General features: G+C 45.3%; 1 protein-coding gene across 1 annotated transcript in view; it reads left to right on the top strand.

The window, feature by feature from the left end:
- Positions 1 to 16,320, top strand: part of LOC149155453 (cell division protein FtsZ homolog 2-2, chloroplastic-like) — a 488,563-nt gene that overhangs the window by 48,006 nt on the left and 424,237 nt on the right. The window lies entirely within an intron of this gene.

Here is a 16,320-nt window from a genome sequence, read left to right as displayed (position 1 = left end):
TCCAACATTTCCTAATCTCTGAGCCCATGCGATGTCGTCTGACCCAACTGTCGAACTGACTCCTCTAGTCATTGCCCAACAGTACTCAGCTGCGCAGCAAGTGAGAAATTCAAACTTTTTGGCAAAAAGTTCTCTGAGGAGAAAATTCCCCTTCTATGTGTCTTCGCTCTTTTCCGGCGGATTTCTGCCTCGGTAGAAACTGCGCCCTTCAAGCACTGTGCTGAGGCTCTGCATCACTCCCTCTGCCTCTGCAAATTCACAAGCTGGAAATCGTACCTCTTTGTCGACTCTCTCAGAGAGATATTTCTTCGGAATCTCTGCTTCCCGGCAAGGACTACGCAATCCCTTCAAGGGGATTTGAATTACTGCCAAATGCAGCTATTGGCCTCTCTACTCAGCGCTGGATCTGTTCTCCCTGTTTCAGAATCAATGCTCTGATACCATGTGAAAATTCCTCATCCTCAAGGAACCCCTACTACAACAAATCTGAATCTACTTCACCTACTTAATTTTAATATACACTATCAAGTTATTCTCTGAATAATGAAGCAAATTACTTTTGCAGCCTACACTTCTTTAATATTTGAATACATGAAACAAAAAACTGAGCAAAGAACAAGGTACATAGGACAGTTATTTATGGACAAAAGAGTCCCCGAAAAAACCTAATGCGGGAAAATCGGTGTAGCAACTCTGAGGTTTTATTATTATGCAGGAGAAAATTCTTAGTACAAATCTAGGATGCTCAACTAGAAATCCTTTGCAAAGAAACTACTAGACAAAAGACTGGTGAAATGATCTCACCCTGTCATTGGAGAATCAGTGACCGTTCCTTCAGCTCTGGAGGCTATGCGTCACCTTTTGATGGTGTCTGCGTCAAATTGCATCACCATGGGTAGCTTCTGCGTCACCCCTCTTGGGTATTACGCTGCCTCTTTGCTCTGGATCCTCTGCTGGCTGAGAAATTGGCTTTCCTGCCTCCACAATCACACCTTGGCTTCCGACAACTGAACTTCGAAATCCCTCAACAGAAACTTGACTTCCACTCACTGACTGCGCTGCCTCTGCGTCAGCACTATGTAGGCCAACGTCAACCCTCCTTTGGACTTCTTTCTGTCCTCTCTCTGCCTTGTACTCTCTGGAAATTCCTTCTCCCGAATTCTCACTGCCCCTTCGCTGCAAGATCTCCCCATTCTATTTTCCTCCTGAGAACTTCTTACCTCAGAAAATCGATTTCCTCAATCTCTCCATGTGTGTCTCTAAATGAACCCCAAGCCTCCTTCTTATACTTTTCTCGTTGAGACTTCAACGGCCGAGAATAAGTCTCTAATCAACGACTAAGATTAAAACATGACTTGATCCGCCTTGTAGATCATTCTCACCCATATTTTGATTAATATCCATAAATATTTTAATTTTCCCAAGTTTAGACTTAGAAACTCCATTAAAAATATTAATTATTTTAATAAATACAATCCGGGTGGAATTTCACCAAACGGTTTCTGGGTTCTTTAGAACTCATGCGCTTTAGCCTCTCCAATTTTAAAGGATAGAGCACATCCGATGCTACCAAAAACTAACACTCCCTCTTAGCGAGGAAAGAATGTCCAACTGCATGTTGCTCTGCTTCTGAAGCATTTTCTTTCCGCACTGTTGCTGCCACCAAAACTGTGCTGTTGTTGCTATTGTACTGCTGCCCATGACATTGCCACTGCCACTGCTGCATCTGTACTACAACTCCCTCTCAAATGCTGCAGCTGGTAGCATTGCCACTGCTAACACTGCGTTCGTATTGGAACTCAGTTGCTGAGAGAAACAACTGAAAAACATCCAAAAATTACTGAACTGAACTGTCTTCAGCATAATATCATGAATGTTGGAATCTGGCCGCTACTGTTCTCTGACCCTCTGAATCTTCTGCGCTGCTGATGACTTCTGCACTGTGCCAACTGCACTGCTGCCAACCTTGCTCTGCGTTGATTAGTCTCTGGTCTCCGGCTATTGCATCTGTCTCTCCAAACAATCCTTTGCATCCTCTGACACTAAGTCCATCTCGCTACTGCTGAATCTTGGGCTCCCGTCGCAAGGAATTGATCCAAGAGGTGGACTCCTCAATGATCCTCCCCACATGTAGTCCTCCTGACTACAGCTCAATATCGCCCCACCTCCCGCCTAGAGATGCGTGGACACTCATGGCAAACTCCTCTTCGTCAATCTTTGCTGGAGCAACCTTAAGATCATGTTTCTCATCCTTATCCTTTTGTTTCAAAGGACACTGGGATGCAAAGTGGCCCATCTCGCTGTGGAAATTTCTAAGTCTGACACATCAGAAAATCCCTACTGCATTATCTGGTTTATTATCTCCTACTTGTTCTTTCAATTAACAAGTTAATTATCAATATAAACACTGAAATAAACACAAATGCAACCTTCACACATATACATATTAACAACTGAAATAAATTGTGACAACATGTTAAAATTGGCAACTAGGGCCAAACTCCATGCGGGTCATCTTATTTATGGCAGCTGATATTTTTCTTGGATCCCTCTCATCGAGAGGTGTAGGATTGATCTAAAGATCATCCGATTTCGATAAGTATTCATAGAGTTATGAATTTATTTGCGTTATAAGACAATTCGTCAAGGTCGGCCAGCAACCAAATAAACCCCGCATGTGCTCAACATTTTAGTATAAATAGAGGTGGCCTTCAAGTCATTTCAACACACTTGGGATCTCTTCCTCTCTCTACTTGTCTTTGGGTTTTAGTAGGAGGAGAGATCCTAAGGAATAATGTTGCCCTGATCCAGAGGGCAGAAAGTCTGAACTGCCGGAAAAGTCGGAACTGTTAGAACTGCCGGAAAAGCCGGAACTGTCGGAATTGCCGGAAACGCCGGAACTGCCGGAAAAGCTGGAACTGCCGGAACTGTCGGAAAATCCGGAACTGTCGGAAAAGCCAGAACTGCCGGAAAAGCCGGAACTGCCTGAAAAGCCGGAACTGCCGGAAAAGACCGAACTACCAGAAAAGCCGGAAACGCCGGAAATGTCGGAAAAGCCGGAACTGCCGGAAATGCCGGAAAAGCCGGAACTGCCGGAAAAGCCGGAACTGTCGGGACTGCCGGAATTGCCAGGAACAATCGGAACTGCTAGAACTGCCGAGAATAGCCGGAACTGCCAGAACTGCCGAAACAGCCGGAGCATCTGTCTCCGAAGGAGAGCAACATGCAAGGGACAACTAACTAACATTGGAACAGTTGTATGGTACTTAGCAGCAAATACACCAAGCATGCAATGTTACAGCTAGCATGCAAGGGACAACTAGCATGCAACAACAAGCATGCTAAGTACAACAAGCATGCTAGGGACAACAAGCAAGCAAGGGACAACAAGCAAGCAAGGTGCAACCAACACATAAGTCAGGATGGAAACATGGTGCAGCAATGGCACATAATGCAGTACAGTGATGGGTACAGTCGTGATTAATGAAGTGTGATGAGATGCAACATAGTGATGATGGGTGCAGCGCGGTGAGGTGCAGCATGATGATGAAATGCAACACAACGATAGTTGAAGGAGTCACCTTGGAGAATTAGTTGAAGCAGCATGTCTTCAACTAATCTCATGTATCATCTTCTTAGAGATGATCTATGCTCTTATCTAGATAAGTCAAAGTGTTGACTTCTGTTGTAAACGTACTATCTCTCTCTCTCTCTGCTGAACTATTGAAGAACATATAAGAAGAATTGATCAAGGGTTTCCCCACATTGGGGTTTGTCTCTGGCTAGCGCCACATCTTGTGTCCTCTTGTCTTGGCTTGTCTTCTGTGATTTATATTTATGTTCTATCTGCAGTTTAATTTAATGCTGATGTGATTGCTAATTTGGAAAAGATATTGAGCTAACTGTGAAAATTGAAATAAATTGCTCTAGCATAGAACATACCTAAAATTAACATGGTATCAGAGTTGAGGTGAAGACAATGCCCAAGCAAGAGTGAAAGAGCAATCACCGAAGACAGTTGGGAAAGTACAAAAGGATCAGTGGATTCCTCATCCCTCTTCAAATTCATCGAGGGTGAAGTCGAAGCAAAGAATATTATCAGAATAGTGCAACGGAAGTTTCTGATGGCCTACCTAAAGATTACTTCATTGGGAAGTTCGGATCTAAGGGTGGAAGGAAAGACGGATGCCTTGGTTGCAATAAGTTCGGCCATTATGCGAAGGAGTGTTCGAATGGCAGAGACACATCTCTTGATGAAGATAACAATCATTCCAGGGACATCTTCAATGATCAAAGGAATGACAGTAATGCAGGTCATCAAGGAAATGGTCGACTCTTCAAAGAAAGCAAGGAACCCCAGGTATGAAGAATCAAATGTTGTTTATGATAAGATAAAGAAGCGTTATCTTGTGTTGGCCCTCTCCTTCAGATTCTTTGGGAATCTGGCTTATTGATTGTAGTGCTTCAAGGCACTTCATCGGATAGATGGGTGCACCCTCTAATTTGGTAGAGATGGAAACAATTGTGGGATTATACTTGGTGCCGATGCCACCTATCCTGGAAGGGGTGTAGGGAATGTTATCCCTCAATTGAATGATGGTAACTCAATTCATTTACAGAATCTCTTTTATGTACCTGATCGCAAGAAGAACCTGGTGTCCATTTCAGCAATGGAAGTCAAAGGTTTCAGGGTGGCACTCATCGATGGAAAGATACGTGTTTGAAAATAGAATTTTCAAAGATGTTTTTGAGTTCAGGGTTGTATCAAGTTGCAGGAAGTCCACTGGGGACCATGCCCATTGACACATAGCACCGAAGGTCTGTGAGTCAGATGGTGACAGGGATGCCTGAATTCAAAAAGAGCATGAAAGTACATGTCTGAGATGTACCAAAGGAAAATCTTACAAGGGGACCATTCCCCTCATGTAGTAGGTCCACAGGTTTGGAACAACCCGAGGAGTTTGAGATTCATGATTGGGAATCTCATGTATACAGGTGGAAGAAAGCCCTCTATGGCTTGAAGCAAAACTCCCCGGGCATAGTATGAGAGGATTGATAGCTGTCAGATGAAGCTGAGATTCACTAGGAGTGAAACCGATCCAAACCATTACCCGAAGGTTGTGGATGATAGACCTCTCATACCGGCACCTTATGAGGACGACCTATTTCTGACAGGTGCAGACCCTCTCATTTGCAGAAGTAAGAGGGAGTTGGATTCCGAATGTGGAATGATAAACTGCAAGCCTGTGACTACCTCGAGGATATTAACTTTCAGAAGTTATATGGTAGTGATGTCGGACCAGATTTGGGAAATGCCTCTGAGTTTCATAAACTCATTCGCGTTGATGTTCTTGGTGAACTTCCGTCCAGACATATGTTTTGCAGTTAGCATGGTGAGCTCATATTTGGTTGAGCCTCACTGGATTGGTGCCAAGAATCTTCTGAGATATCTTCGGGGCACAATCTCTCATGGATTGAGATACACTACCGGAAATATGAAACTGCATGATTATTCGAATGCTGAGTGGGCAGGTAGTGTGGAGGATCACTAGAGCACTTCTCAGTGCTAGTTCTCTTTGGATTCTGCTTCGATATCATGGATGAGCAGGAAGCAGAAATCGGTTGCTATAAGCACCGTCGAGACTGAATACACAGCTACGAGTATGATCTCGTGTGAAGCTGCATGGTTGCAGAAGCTCTTAAGTGAGTTGTTTGTACACATGATGAATACCACTGTGATTCTCTGTGACAACCAGAGGTGGGATTCGATTATTGAGGAATCCTGTATTCAATGATTGCTCCAACAGATAGACATCAAATACTGCCTTATCTGGGATATGGTAAGTCGATGAGCGAGGAGGCTCCATCACATTGAGACTGATGTACAGGTTGCAGACATTTTTTGTCAAAGCCCCGGGGAAAGGTCAAATCTGTAACTTTCCCGAACGACTTGGAGTCGTTGAGAGACCTTCTTATAAGGGTCTTGCATGTTGCATGCATTGAGCTCTGGGAGCTCTGGGGGGCTTGGGGTACTTACTGGAGCAACATACGACCACAGGGCGACTCACCCTCCCCTGGTGGTGCACTATGGAATAGGATTCGTTCTCTGTGGCGACTGTGGAACAGGATGATTCGTTCTCCTGTGGGCCAGGATGATTCGTTCTCTGTGGCGACTGTGGAACAGGATGATTCGTTCTCCTGTGGGCCAGGATGATTCGTTCTCTGTGGCGACTGTGGAACAGGATGATTCGTTCTCCTGTGGGTCAGGACGATTCGTTCTTTGTGGCGACTGTGGAACAGGATGATTCGTTCTCCTGTGGGCCACGATGATTCGTTCTCCGTGGCGACTGTGGAACAGGATGATTTGTTCTCCTGTGGGCCACGATGATTCGTTCTCCGTGGCGATTGTGGGCCAGGATGATTCGTTCTTTGTGGCATCCACTGACAAGATGATTCGTTCTCCGGTGGACAGGATGATTTGTTCTCCTATCGAGGCATCCTACCCATGCAGTCTGGGACTCATGGGAAGTACCTCTCATCTGATCAATGAGCAGGGAAATGAGGATAGGGACCATAGTAGTTCTATCGATGGATGCATCGTTGTATCTACCGTATTCCCTATGCTAGGATGACCTCCATTGATCTGGGATCAGTATGAGTGGTTTGAGACACTCTCTTGTGATATTGATTTGGGATCAATAAAACTGACTTCGGGTCAGTAAGAGTGATGTGACACTCTCTTCAGATGAAACTGACTTCGGGTCAGTAGAGAATGGTATGAGACATTCTCGATCAATTCTTCTTCTTCATGGTTCAGTAGAGCAGAGCAGAGCTCAGTAGAGCAGTGCAGGGCACTGATGGCAGAGATAGTACAGTCGGACATATGGATCAACGGATGGAGTTCTCCCTAGTTGAGAAGGAGTGTTAAAATTGGCAACTAGGGCGAAACTCCATGTGGGTCATCTTATTTATGGCGGCTGATATTTTTCTTGGATCCCTCTCATCGAGAGGTGTAGGATTGATCTAAAGATCATCCGATTCCGATAAGTATTCATGGAGTTATGAATTTATTTGCGTTATAAGGCAATTTGTCAAGCTCGGCCAGCAACCAAATAAACCCCGCATGTGCTCAACGTTTTAGTATAAATAGAGGTGGCCTTAAAGTCATTTCAACACACTTGGGCTCTTCCTCACTCTACTTGTCTTTGGGTTTTAGTAGGAGGAGAGATCTTAAGGAATAACGTTGCCCTGGTCCAGAGGGTAGAACGCTGGAACTGCCGGAAAAGCCGGAACTGCCGGAAAAGCCGGAACTGCCGGAAAAGCCGGAACTGCCGGAAAAGCCGTAAAAGTCGGAACTGCCAGAAAATCCGGAACTGTCGGAAAAGTTGGAAAGGCCGGAACTGCCGGAAAAGCCGGAACTGCCGGAAAAGCCAGAACTGCCAGAACTGCCGGAAAAGCCGGAACTCCCGGAAAAGTTGGAACTGAAGCTGGAACTGCCGGAAAAGCCGGAATTGCCGGAAACATTGGACCTGCCGGAAAAGACAGAACTACCAGAAAAGCTGGAAAAGCCGGAAAAGTCGGAAATGCCGGAACTGCCGGAAAAGCCAGAATTGCCAGAACTGCCAGAATTGCCGGGAACAACCGGAACTGTCGGAACTGCCGGGAACAGCCGGAACTGCCAGAACTGCCGAAACAGCTGGAGCGTCTGTCTCCGAAGGAGAGCAGCATGCAAGGGACAACTAACTAACTTTGGGATAGTTGTATGGTACTTACTAGCAAATACACCAAGCATGCAATGTTACAGCTAGCATGCAAGGGACAACTAGCGTGCAAAACAAGCATGCTAAGTACAACAAGCATGCTAGGGACAACAAGCAAGCAAGGGACAACAAGTAAGCAAGGTGCAACCAACACATAGGTCAGGATGGCAACATGGTGCAAAAATGGCACATAATGCAATACAGTGATGGGTATAGTCGTGATTAATGAAGCGTGATGAGATGTAGCTTAGTGATGAAGGGTGCAGCATGGTGCAGTGCGGTGAGGTGTGGCATGATGACGAAATGAAGCACAACGATAGGTGAAGGAGTCACCTTGGAGAATTAGTTGAAGTAGCATGTCTTCAACTAATCTCATGTATCATCTTCTTAGAGATGATCTATGCTCTTATCTAGATAAGTCAAAGTGTTGACTTCTGTTGTAAACGTACTATCTCTCTCTCTCTTTGCTCAACTATTGAAGAACATATAAGAAGAATTGATCAAGGATTTCCCCATATTGGGGTTTGTCCCTGGCTAGCGCCACATCTTGTGTCCTCTTGTCTTGGCTTGTCTTCTGCGATTTATATTTATGTTCTATCTGCAGTTTACTTTAATGCTGATGTGATTGCAAATCTGGAAAAAATATTGAGCTAACTGTGAAAATTGAAATAAATTTCTCTAGCATAGGACATACCTAAAATTAACATAACACAAGGGACACCGTTATTTTTGGACAATCGTTCCCGGAAAAACCCAATGCGAGAAAATCGGTGCAGCAGATGAGGTTTTATTATTATGCAGTTTTCTGAATACAACTAGGGTGCCAGAAATGGCTCACCCTTCAGAGATTTTCCCTGGCAGAAGTACCTTTCTTCGGAGACAGATATTTTGGTTAATCAACAACCGGATGAATAGCCTCACAGTGACTTTGACTGCTCCCTCAGTTGGACAACCATAGATGCTCCAGGCTACCCTCAGGAACTGCGTCACTCTCCAGAGACTGTGTCACCCTCTACGGCTCTGCGTCATTTAACAAACTCTCGGTCTACCACATGAAAATTCCTCAGCTCTGTAGCCCTCTGCGCTTCCTGCGTTAGCCTCTGCTGCCTCTACATCAACCTCTTCGCCCTTTGCGTCAGCCTCTTAGCCCTCTGCGTCTTCTGCGCTGGCCTCCTCAACCTCTATGTCAGTCTTGGCTGCCTTTGCGTCAGCCTTCCAAGGCTCTGCGTTGTCTCTCCGACACTCTCTCTGCCTCTCTGCTATGTATTCTCGGCCTTTTGCCGAACTGCCCCTTGCTGCAACAGATCACTAACTCGATTTCTCAGCAAACCCTGCCCTAGAAAATCGAATTCTTGATCAACTTGGTGTATCTCCAACTGACCCTCAAGCCTCCTCTTATACTTTTCCTGTTGACGATTCAACAGCCGAGATTAAGTCCCTAATCAACGGCTAAGATTAGATTTGGCTTGATCCTCGTTATTTAGAACTTTCTCACCCATATTATATTAATACACATTAATATTTTAATTTTCCTAAGTTTAGACTTAGGGTCTCATTAAAAATATTAATTATTTTAATATCTCTCCATTCGGGTGGAATTTCCCCAAACGATTTATGGGCCTTGGAGATCTCATGTGCCTTAGCCTCTCCACCAATTTTCATGGCTAGAGCACATCTGATGCTACCAAAAATCAACGCTCCCTCTTAGCGAGGAATGTGCTCTAACGATGCTTCACTATAGAAACATCACAATGATATTCCGCATCGGTACTTGTGCTGATGCTTCGCTTGCTGCCTCACATCCGTGCACTGCTGCTTTCTGTACTGTTGCCCATGACATAGCCACTGCCACTGCTACATCTATACTACAGCTCCCTCTCAACATGTTGCCCATGCTGCCCCTAACACTGCCACTACTGACTGCTGCACTGCAACCCAGTTACCGAGAAGTATGTAATTGTCTTCGAAGCCTTGTGATGCTAAAGCTGCCTCTGCTGCTATCCTGTGCTCCCTCTGCTGCCACTGCGCTACTGCATACACCTATGTGCCTCTCGCACTGCTGCAACCTCTAGTGTGCTGCCTCAGATTTCTGCACTCAAGCATTGCCTTGCTGCTCCACTACACTTTGCTCAACCCAACACCTGTCATCATGTTACTGTCGTTAAGGGCTCTCGTACCTGGATGTGATCCAAGAGTTTGGGCACCTCAAGGATCCTGCCCCTAGTATGTAGTCCTCTTGACTACAACTTGATGTCACCCCACCTCTTCTCTAGAGGTGCATGATCACTCATGGCACAATCGTCATCAGTCTCGACCTCTTTCTCCGCCTTAGCTCGAGCTCCCTTTGAATTGAAAGCCTCTCCCTTGTTTTTCTTCCTGGGACACTGGGATGCATAATGTCCCAGCTCCCCACAATGGAAGCACTTAACCTTGGAGATGTCCTTTTTCTTTCTCTTTCCTTGCTGTCCCATAGATGATAGAGCTGCATCCTCCTCCTCCTCTTTCTTGATTCGACCTCCCTTGCCACTACTCCTCGCCTTGGTCATCCTCCTGATCTCTTCCTGGCGAAGAGCTGCCCACATCTCCTCCCAATTGGAAAGAGTAGCCTTGCCCAAAATACTTTGGACAAATGTCTCCCATTCTTTGGAGATTGCATTCAGGGCAATCCTGACCATAAACTCTGGATCCAATGTAGACCCCACAGAAGTAAGCTGGTCGCAATTTTCCTGCAACCTGAGAAGGAATGGATCTATCTTCTCTCCCTTTTGCATCTGATATGACCGCAGCTGATTCTCCAATAGCATCTTCCGCTGCACGGAAGAGCCCTAGTATAAGGTGGTCAGCGCCTCCCACATCTCCCTTGTTGTGTTCTTCTTAGCAATATGTGGTATGACATGATCTTTGACCCCGTCTAGGATCAAGCATTTTGCCTTCGCCTCGACCTCCTCATACTTCTCATTAGCATTCGGATCAACTGGGACAACTACGGTTTTCAAGGCAAAGTCCTTGATGTGATGTTTGTCCAGGATTGCCAAGATCCTGGCCTTCCAGATGACAAAATTGGAAGCTCCGTCCAATCTGTCCTGATCCCTCAATCCATTGACTGCCATCTCTACTCCTCTTCTAGACTCCCTTTGAGTCTTGACTTCCCTCCTGGAAATCCTCCTGCCAACTATCGAACTACTCCTCTCCAATCCTCCTTTGCCGCTGCAACACGGATCTGGATTCCTTGGCTAGAAATCCGTCGAGGTAGTGATTCCCTCTACCTTGGTTCCATCTCCTTAGATACTATTCTGCTTTGACCAAAACATCGCCCCACCATCTCCTCAAATCATAATCTGCCCACAGCTTCCCAAGCCCCGACAACTGAAGAAATTGAGCCTTTCAGGGTTTGCGCAATCCCGGCAAAGGCTGAATTTGCCCCTTCAGCCATCTGTGTCAATCTTACCTGGTTGAGCATGATGATGTGGCTCTTCGTGAGCCTCTTCTGCCTCTCTCTGCCTCTGCGCTGGCCCTTTCCTTGGCTTGAAATGATGATGCAGGCTCTGCGTCACTTCTTTTCTTGTTGATTCTGCTCAAGAACAACACTGTCTCTCGGGACAGCTGCGTCTGCTGCAAATTTCAGATTTCTGCTGGTGTCTTTAGTCCTCCTTTGATCTGCAATGCTCTGATACCATGTGGAAATTTCTAAGTCTGACACATCAGAAATCCATACTGCATTATCTGGTTTATTATCTCCTACTTGTTCTTTCAATTAACAAGTTAATTATCAATATAAACACTGAAATAAACACAAATGTAGCCTTCACACATATACATATCAACAACTGAAATAAACTGAGACAATGCAAGGACACTGTTATTTTTGGACAATCGTCCCGGAAAAACCCAATGCAGGAAAACTGGTGCAGCAGATGAGGGTTTTATTATTATGCAGTTTTCTGAATACAACTAGGGTGCCAGAAATGGCTCACCCTTTAGAGATTTTCCTTGGCAGAAGTACCTTTCTTCGGAGACAGATATTCCGGCTAATCAGCAACCGGATGAATAGCCTCACAGTGACTTCGACTGCTCCCTTAGTTGGACAACGAACGCTGCTCCAAGCTACCCTCAGGAACTACGTCACCCTCTACGGCTTTGCATCAGCTAACCAGCTCTCAGTCTGCCCCACGAAAATTCCTCAGCGCTGCCTCTTTAGCGCAATGTCAGCTCTGCAGCCCTCTGCGCTGCTTGCGTTAGCCTCTTGGCCCTCTACGTCCTTTGCGTCAGTCCTGGTTGCCTCTGCGTCAACCTTCCAAGGCTCTGCGCTGTCTCTCCGACACTCTCTCTGCCTCTCTGCTATGTATTCTCGACCTTCTGCCAAACTACCCCTCGCTGCAATAGATCACTAACTCGATTTCTCAGCAAACCCTACCCCAGAAAATCGAATTCTTGATCAACTTGGTGTATCTCCAACTGACCCTCAAGCCTCCTCTTATACTTTTCCTGTTGACGATTCAACGGCTGAGATTAAGTCCCTAATCAATGACTAAGATTAGATTTGACTTGATCCTTGTTATTTAGAACTTTCTCACCCATATTATATTAATACACATTAATATTTTAATTTTCCTAAGTTTAGATTTAGGGTCTCATTAAAAATATTAATTATTTTAATATCTCTCCATCCGAGTGGAATTTCCCCAAATGATTTGTGGGCCTTGGAGATCTCATGTGCCTTAGCCTCTCCACCAATTTTCATGGCTAGAGCACATTCGATGCTACTAAAAATCAACACTCGCCACATCTGAAACATTTCACCTTCGAAATGTCCTCCTTTCGCTTTTGTTTCTGTTGTCCCTTTGATGCTAGAGTTGCGTTCTCCTCCTCCTCCTTGGTCTTCGTGCCACTCCCACTGCTGCCATTGAGGTTGACCTTTACCAGGTCCCTCCTTAATTCCTCCTGTTGAAGGGTTGCCCACATCTCCTCCCATGAAGGTAGTCTTTCCCTGCCCAATATACTTTGGACGAAGACTTGCCATTCATTCGAGACTCCATTTAGGGCTGTCCTTACCATCGCGGTAGACTGAGGAGTGGACCCCATTGCAGCAAGCTGGTCTCTGGTGTCCTGAAGACGTTGAAGATAGGAGTTAACTCCTTCTCCCTTCTGCATCAATGTCTGCTGCAACTTCTGTTCTAAATACATCTTCCGCTCTTCGGAAGAGCCTTCATATAGTGAAGACAAAACTTCCCACCACTCTCGTGCTGTATCTTTGCCCTGCAAGTGTGAGACCACATGATCTCAAACTCCATCGAGTATAAACCTCTTCACCTTCCCCTGCTCGGCCTTGTACTTCTTCTTTTGTTCATTGTCAGCGGGAACAACCACAACACTCTTGACGCAGGCTTCGAGATAGTATTCCTCTAGAACAACTAAGATTTTGGTCTTCCATATGACATAGTTGGAAGCTCCTTCAAACCTGTCCTAATATCTGAGCCCATGCGATGCCATCTTACCCAATTGTCGAACTGACTCCTCTAGTCATTGCTCAGCTGCCCAGCAAGTGAGAAATTCAAACTTTTTGGCAAAAAGTTCTTTGAGGAGAAAATTACCCTTGTATGTGTCTTCGCTCTTTTCTGGCGGATTTCTGCTTTGGCAGAAACTACGCCCTTCAAGCACTGCGTTGAGGCTCTGCGTCACTCCCTCCGCGTCTGCAAATTCATGAGCTGAAAATCGTACCTCTCTGTCGACTCTCTCAGAGAGAGATTTCCTCGGAATCTCTACTTCCCGGCAAGGACTGTGCAATCCCTTCAAGGGGATTCGAATTGCTGCCAAATGCAGCTATTGGCCTCTCTGCTCAGCGCTGGATCTGCTCTTCTTGTTTCAAAATCAATGCTCTGATACCATGTGAAAATTCCTAATCCTCAAGGAACCCCTACTGCAACAAATTTGAATCTACTTCACCTACTTGATTTTAATATACATTATCAAGTTATTCTCTGAATACTGAAGCAAATTACTTTTGCAACATACACTTCTTTAAAATTTGAATACATGAAACAAAAAACTGAGCAAAGAACAAGATACATAGGACATAGTTATTTTTGGACAAAATAGTCCCCGGAAAAACCCAATGTGGGAAAACTGGTGCAACAGCTCTGAGGGTTTATTATTATGCAGGAGAAAATTTTGAGTACAAATCTAGGATGCTCAACTAGCAATCCTTTACAGAGAAAATACTGGACAAAAGACTGGTGAAATGATCTCACCTTGTCACTGGAGAATCAATGACTGATCCTTCATCTCTGGAGGCTTTGCGTCACCTTTTGATGGCCTCTGCGTCAAACTGCGTCACCCTGGGCAGCTTCTGCGTCACCCCTCCTGGGTATTACATTGCCTCTTTGCTCTGGATCCTCTGCTGGCTGAGAAATCGACTTTCCTGCCTCTAGACTCACACCCTGGCTTCTGGCAACTGAACTTTAAATTCCCGCAGCAGAAACTCAACTTCTCCTCACTGATTGAGCTGCCTCTGCATAGGCCAGTGTCAACCCTCCTCTGGACGTCTTTCTGTCCTCTCCCTGCCTTGTACTCTCCGGAATTTCCTTCTCCCGGATTCGCACTGCCCCTCCACTGCAAGATCTCCCCAATCGATTTTCCTCTTGAGAACTTCTCACCTCGGAAAATCGATTTCCTCAATCTGTGTGTGTGTGTCTCTAAATGAACCCCAAACCTCCTTCCTATACTTTTCTCGTTGAGACTTCAACGACCGAGATTAAGTCTTTAATCAACGGCTAAGATTAAAACATGACTTGATCCACCTTCTAGATCATTCTCACCCATATTTTGATTAATACCCATTAATATTTTAATTTTCCTAAGTTTAGATGTAGGGACCCCATTAAAAATATTAATTATTTTAATAAAATACAATCCGGGTGGAATTTCACCAAACGGTTTCTGGGTTCTTTAGAACTCATGTGCCTTAGCCTCTCCACCAATTTTCATGGCTAGAGCACATCTGATGCTACCAAAAACTAATAGAGAAAAGGTCGAAGTTGGAGCCCATAACAGAGAAGGGCATTTTCGTGGGCTATAGCCAAACAACCAAGGCATACAAGGTGTATGTACCAACACTTAGGAAGACAATAATTAGGAGAGATGTGAAGTTTGAGGGAGAAAGGGCTTTGAGGAAGTCCTTAGAGCGTAAGTGGGCTATAATGCGGGAGGAGGAGCAACAGGCTCAAACAACACCTTAGAGTACAACTGTACATATTGATGGGCAGGCTAAGCAACATGAAGACGAGGGGGACACGCAGGTGGAAGAGAGAGTGGAGCCCACTGAAGACGTGACTCCCAAAAGAGGGAGAAGGAGAGCGAGATGGGCACAACAATTGATCTAGGAAGCGCAAGAACAAGTTGGTGCTCCTAGTACATCAGTTCGACAAAGCAAACAACCACAGAGGTACACAGGGTATATGGCACTCATGACTGAGTTATTGGATGCCGAGCCTTCCAGCTACCAGGAGGCAACCACTTAGCAGGTGTGGAGAGATGCCATGGTGGAGGAGTATGCCTCCATCATGAAAAATGATGTTTGGGAGGTGGTATTGAGGCTTGAGGGAAAATCTGTGGTGGGCTCTCGCTGGGTCTACAAGATCAAGCATGGGGTTGATGGGAGCATCGAGAAATATAAGGCAAGATTTGTGGCCAAGGGGTTCTCGCAAGTAGAGGGCATTGACTATGACGAGACATTTGCCTCGTGGCCAGATATTCGTTTGTTAGGACCATTATAGCCATTGCAACTCAGATGGGGTGGAAGATCCACTAGATGGATGTTAAAACAATGTTCCTCAATGGGGTTGTTGAGGAGGAGATTTATATTGAGCAACTAGAGGGGTTTGAGACATGTGAGAAGGAGACTCACATATGAAGACTCAAGAGAGCGTTGCATGAGCTCAAACAAGCTCCATGGGCATGGTATGTTCATATTGACAATTACCTTTAGGGATTGGCTTTATTAAGAGTGAAGAAGACCTCAACCTTTACTACTTTGTTGTTGGAGGTGAGCTGCTCATTCTAGTGTTGTACTTGGATGATCTAGCCTTGAAAACCGTAGATAAGCTCATCCAGGAGTGCAAGAGAGATCTTGCAAGTGAGTTTGAGATGAAGGATATGGGATTAATGCACCATTTCTTTGGATTGGAGGTTTGGCAGGGAGATAGGGAGATCTTCTTGGGGTAAGGCAAGTACGCCTTAATGATTCTAAGGAGATTTCACATGCAGGATTGTAGACCCGTGACCATGCCTCAAAGGTCACAAACTAGATGAAGGTGGATACATCTAGATCAGAGCGAGTAGACCCCACGCTTTACCGACAATTGATCAGGTCACTAATGTATTTCGTGAACGCACAGACATATATATGTTTTGCAGTTAACTCTTTGAGCCAGTTTATGGTTGAGCCTACCAAGGTGCATTGGGTTGCTGCCAAGCATGTATTAAGCACTGTTTTGAAAAACGGCCAGTTCGAAACCGACTCAGTCGAGTTGGTCCGAGTAATACCCCCACCGGGTCGACTCGG

The sequence above is a fragment of the Pinus tabuliformis genome, chromosome 9 (genome assembly GCF_031772625.1).
Source record: "Pinus tabuliformis cultivar Carrire ecotype Pingquan chromosome 9, CPIR1, whole genome shotgun sequence".
In the NCBI taxonomy this organism is placed as follows: Eukaryota; Viridiplantae; Streptophyta; class Pinopsida; order Pinales; family Pinaceae; genus Pinus; species Pinus tabuliformis.
Note: the sequence above shows the minus strand (reverse complement) of the source record. Positions and strands in the feature narration are given on the sequence as shown.